Genomic DNA, 5,814 nt, shown 5'->3' with positions numbered 1-5,814 from the left:
TCATGTGTTCTGTGTTCCATGTCCTGTGTTCTGTCCCATGTCCTGTGTTCTGTGTTCTGTGTACTGTGTTCTGTGTTCCGTGTTCCATATTCAATATACTGTGTTTTGTGTTCCATGTCCTGTGTTACTTGTTCCATGTGCTATATTCTGTGCTAGAATGTTCATTTTACATTTAAATGTTGTGTTTCATTTCTGATTCAGAGGGTGTGTGTGTGTGTGTATGTGCGTGTGTGTGTGTGTGTGTGTGTGTGTGTGTGTGTGTGTGATTCAGTGTGTGTCAGTGTGGGTGTGTATGTCAGTGTGCGTGTGTGTGTGTGTGTGTGTGTGTGTGTGATTCAGTGTGTGTCAGTGTGGGTGTGTATGCGTGTGTGTGTGTGTGTGTGTGTGTGCGTGTGTGCGTGTGTGTGTGTGTGTCCCTGAGCTATTGAGTGTGTCTTATTGAGCTGCTCGTTCAGCCCTTCACACTGCTCACTCTTCACCCTGCTGGTGGAAGGTGAAAGGTCGCGCTTGAATGAGAGGAGCCACTTGTTCAGAGTGCTGTCAAGCATGTGTGTGTGTGTGTGTGTGTGTGTGTGTGTGTGTGTGTGTGCGTACGCATGATTGAGTGTGTTGGTACATAAGTGAGTGTATATTAGCTCACCAGGGATCTGCGTGTATTTCGCATATTAGTAGCTGTCTCCAATCATAACGTGTGTGTGTGTGTGTGTGTGTGTGTGTGTGGATATTGCTCTTTCACACGTCACTATGGTTGAAGACACTTCTAATCTCCGTTTAACCTTTCCCACCCATGTAACTCAATTGGGTAATTATTTGTGATTGCGGATTATTGATTATGGATTCAGGATGGCCAGTATTAAACGGAATGTCACTGATTCCCAATATTGAGGCAAAGTGACACTAAATGACTGTAGCTGATACATATGTTGCACTAAATGACTGAAGAGGATACATATGTTGCACTAAATGACTGCAGAGGATACATATGTTGCACTATATGACTGTAGCTGATACGTATGTTGCACTATATGATTGTAGAGGACACATATGTTGCACTATATGACTGTAGAGGATACATATGTTGCAGTAAATGACTGTAGAAGATACATATGTTGCACTATATGACTGTAGCTGATACATATGTTGCACTATATGACTGTAGCTGATACGTATGTTGCACTATATGACTGTAGCGGATACGTACTGTATGTTGCAGTATATGACTGAAGAGGATACATATGTTGCACTATATGACTGTAGAGGATAGATACATATGTTGCACTATATGACTGTAGTGGATACATATGTTGCACTATATGACTGAAGAGGACACATATGTTGCACTATATGACTGTAGCTGATACGTATGTTGCACTATATGACTGTAGAGGACACATATGTTGCACTATATGACTGTAGAGGATAGATATGTTGCACTATATGACTGTAGCTGATACATATGTTGCAGTATATGACTGAAGATGATACATATGTTGCACTATATGACTGTAGCTGATACGTATGTTGCACTATATGACTGTAGAGGACACATATGTTGCACTATATGACTGAAGATGATACATATGTTGCACTATATGACTGTAGAGGATAGATATGTTGCACTATATGACTGTAGCTGATACATATGTTGCAGTATATGACTGAAGAGGATACATATGTTGCACTATATGACTGTAGAGGATAGATACATATGTTGCACTATATGACTGTAGCGGATACATATGTTGCACTATATGACTGTAGAGGACACATATGTTGCACTATATGACTGTAGAGGATACGTTGTGCTGAACACAGAAGGTTCTAAAGATGGCCTTGATAAATGAATGTGTGCACACCTTTCTAAGATATAGCCAACAGGGAAATTAATAATAATAATACATTTTATTTATATTGCGCTTTACATCAAATCAAAGATCTCAAAGTGCAAACTGCAAATAGCTGATGAACATCTTGCTTGGCAAATCTGATGAAATATGTGCAGGTCTGTGTCAAGTCCTCAGTTTGGTCAGAAAAGCATATTTGATGCAATTGATAATCAAATCAATGTTGTAATGCATGTATAGCTTTAATGCGAAGAAGTAGCCTGGTCTCTTGTTGTTCCTGAGCAGACATTAAAGATGCACTAAGATCATACTCACACACACACACACTTGCAGTAAGATCACACACACAGGTCTGAAGGAATTTGGCTGGTTCTCATCATTGTGTTTCGGGAACATTCAGCTCTCTCTCTCTCTCTCTCTCTGTGTGTGTGTGTGTGTGTGTGTGTGTGTGTGTGTGTGTGTGTGTGTGTGTGTGTGTGTGTGTGTTTCGGGGATGTGAATGTGTGATAGATATTCAGCACTCGCATTCTGCATTATGCGCCGTACGGTGATACGTCACTTCTCACTCTCAGACCTGAAAAGGGCGGAGGGCTGCATGCGACCTTGTTGTGCCCCCCCCCCCCCCCAAACACACACACACACACACACACACACAGAGGGAGAGGGAGACACACCCACGCAACCTGCAGCTGTTTTCAAATGCGATAGATTTCATATCATTCCGTCTCGTGCGGTAATTTCAAATGGATATTTAAATGGGTTTTAAACGGGCCTCTAACAATACCGTGCAAGCGTCTCTTCTTTAGGGGTTACATCTAATTCATTCTCAATGTGTGTGAAACTGTTTACCATATTCATCAAATACTTGGACGGAGACATTATGTTGTTAGTGGTGTTTTTTGCAGCTACAAAAAAAAATACTTTAAATTCACTTTAAGCTACACCACCTGCGAAGACGCATCGAAGACACAGTTGAGGAGTTTAGAAGCCAGCTGTCAAATGATTCAATAAAACACATCATCAGCCTGCCTGTTAGCCGTGTGCACAAATAACATAGGACTCCCCTGCTCCGTCCTAATTGGGCCCAATTTACAAACCAAATCAATTAGTGAAACGTCATTAATCTGTCTTCACGATCCTCATTAAGAGGAGTGCGAGTCTGTTCCGCGGAGGGGTTTTGCTCCAGCGCTGTTTTCGGTTGTCCCGCATCAAGGATCTACATGCTGAGAGAGAAGAGAGAGAGAGAGAGAGAGAGAGAGAGAGAGAGAGAGAGAGAGAGAGAGAGAGAGAGATTTTGTAATCGTATGACGGGGATAATGTAGTTGAAATAATCTACGTGCAAAATCCAGGCTCACAATAGCCTAAGCGTCCAGTTTGTGGCGCATGTCTGGTGATGGACACATTGAGTGGCGGTTCTGTTAGTGGAGCGTGTCTGCTGGTGATGGGCACATTCAGTGGCGATTCTGTGCCGAGCCAAATGCAACTCTGGCACAGACTTCACAGCTTGCGTGTTGATCCGAGTGCTGGGATGTTCAGTTAAGAATAGCCTACATAATAGGCTACGCGCTGCTTTTTTTGTGCTTGGACGTTTTGACAGCTCCTGAAGGATGTAGCTAACCCTTAATGTTGCTGTCAGGAGGAGTCAGGTTCATTTTGGTCTAAAAGAAGCCAAATGTCGCCGGAGACGGCAGTCACGTGGCCAAGAGTGCCAGCGCATCGCGCTCACCTGGAGTTTAAATGTCTTAAATGATTACTGTGTTCACAGTCAGTCATCCAAGCAATCGGGCTGCAGAATAAACCAACACCAATAATGTCAAATTCCACTAAATTAGATTTTCACATTTTCACTATTTAAACTATTTAAATAGGCCTGTTGGAATCGTTTCCTTAACAATATATAAATAAGTATATATATATTTTTTTATTATTATTTTTTCAAATGCCATCAATATTTTATTTTTGGGATTTTAAAAAATGTTACATAGGCTAGAAATACTCAATAGGCTACTTGCATGTTTTCTGGGTTGTGATTGCAGTCTCGTAGAAATAGCATGTGCTTTTAAAAAATATTTATCAGAGTGATTATTCTTCAAGGTATTCACAGCGTCTATTGAGAAATGAGATGAACATAAATAGATTAATGTCAACGACGTCGTGTTCATCCATATTATACTGGCCCGGTCTCGAAATTTGAAATAATCCAAATAGCCAAACTGTAGGACGACCCACGCGTTTGTCAGTCAAAGCCACTTTCAATAATATTAACGCAGACCATTAAGGCAGACGCAGATGCAAGCGGCTTTTCATGGCTTTGTTAAAATTGTGTTTGTGCTATACGTCAATGAATAAACTCCACTGAATTGTTTTTTTGGCTTTTTAATGCATGTGTTCACACTATGAATATGCAAAAAAATGGCCATTCTAGCGCCAGATTTCCTCTCCCATTTGGGCGCCTTCCCATAACCACTTCTGTAGATATTGCACCTTTCCAAAAAGTACTTTTAATGTCGTCTGTTTGTTTTTGAAACCCTCTGTCGCCGCTCTTATCCTCCTTTTGAAAGAGCCCGTCTCAGCTGGTCGGAGTGGGCAGACCTGAAGAAAGCGCATTTTTTCCTGTTTTCTTTCTTCCTCAAATAATCAGCCTTGTGCCAAAAGTGTCCCCCTTGTTTTTACGCGTGCCAGTCACCTGCCGTCTCCCCCGGCTCCGCGCTTTTCTGAACCCCGTGTTTAAAAGCCTGCCTCTCTTCTCCATTCTTTTGACTTGCTGTGCTCCGTGTCCCCAATGAGATTCAGATTGGGTACATATGAGCTCCCATTGTCTCTCAAGGGCTGTACTACGCTAATTAAATTTTATCCTCCCATAAAACCCATCTCTTCACCAAGCCGCCTTTAAATTCACTTGTGTGGCTTTCCAGCCAAACTCTTCTATTTCCATCGCCCTGAAAAAAATCCACTGTTCATTGAGTCAAATCAATTGAAAAACATTTGCAAATCTCCATTATTGTGGGATTTTTGTCTCCTTTCTCCCGTTTTAAAAGAGGCAGAAACAGCTTGCTGCTTTGTGCTGCGGGACGCGCAGGTCCTGGAGGCGGAGAGAGCCATGAATGGCAGATAAATTACGCATCGAGGGCACGGGCATTTGTCTTCATACTGTTAGCCCCTCTTTATTTTCACTTTATCATTTGCATCTCATCTTTTGTTCGATGTTAATTCGCAGTTAATTATCTGAACACATCTGAATTAGAATGCCTAAAGAATGTCCTTAAAACTTGCTAACCCTATACAGCATTTATGGGCAGTGGCAGAAATTGTCCGTTCCACTAACTTTTTTTCGAACTATACATTTGTGTATCTTTTGGAAATAACGTTTCAACAAAAAAAAATGACACTTTTGAATGGAAACATGTATTTTGTATACTATTAGCCTTAAATATACTTATATAATATATACAGTATATATATCTATTTTAAAAGAGACCTGTGGGCTAGATGTCGAGGCAAATCTGGATAGTTCAAATGATTATGAGCTGTTTTGTTAGGCTACTTGATTTCTGTCTGGGGCGATGGCTTGCCGACCAATGGCAAGTGGAGAGTGCAAATGTCTAAATTTACCACAGTTCAAGGAACTTTTTTCCCTTTTACTGTTCATTTGGCGCTATGATATTGGCGCGTAATGAGGTCTGACAAAAAATATTATTACGTAATAAAAATTAAAATAAAAAAAAAAACTCTAAGTTTAAGATTTTTTTTATTATAGGCTAATATTATATGTCAATTTCGGTAAGAGTACGCTAGACATACGTTTTTCATGTGGTGTATTTAACAACATCTGAAACTTCACTTAACATGATGGGCCTAGTAGACTTCGTATTGTATTGTGAAATATTACAGGCTATTTCTTTGTATTCTTTATTATGTTGTGTAGACTTTCAGGCTATCTTTTTATCATTTAATCTAAAACCATTTAAAA

This window comes from Sardina pilchardus, chromosome 8, assembly GCF_963854185.1.
Source record: "Sardina pilchardus chromosome 8, fSarPil1.1, whole genome shotgun sequence".
NCBI classification, from domain to species: Eukaryota; Metazoa; Chordata; class Actinopteri; order Clupeiformes; family Clupeidae; genus Sardina; species Sardina pilchardus.
This window is presented reverse-complemented; position numbering follows the sequence as displayed.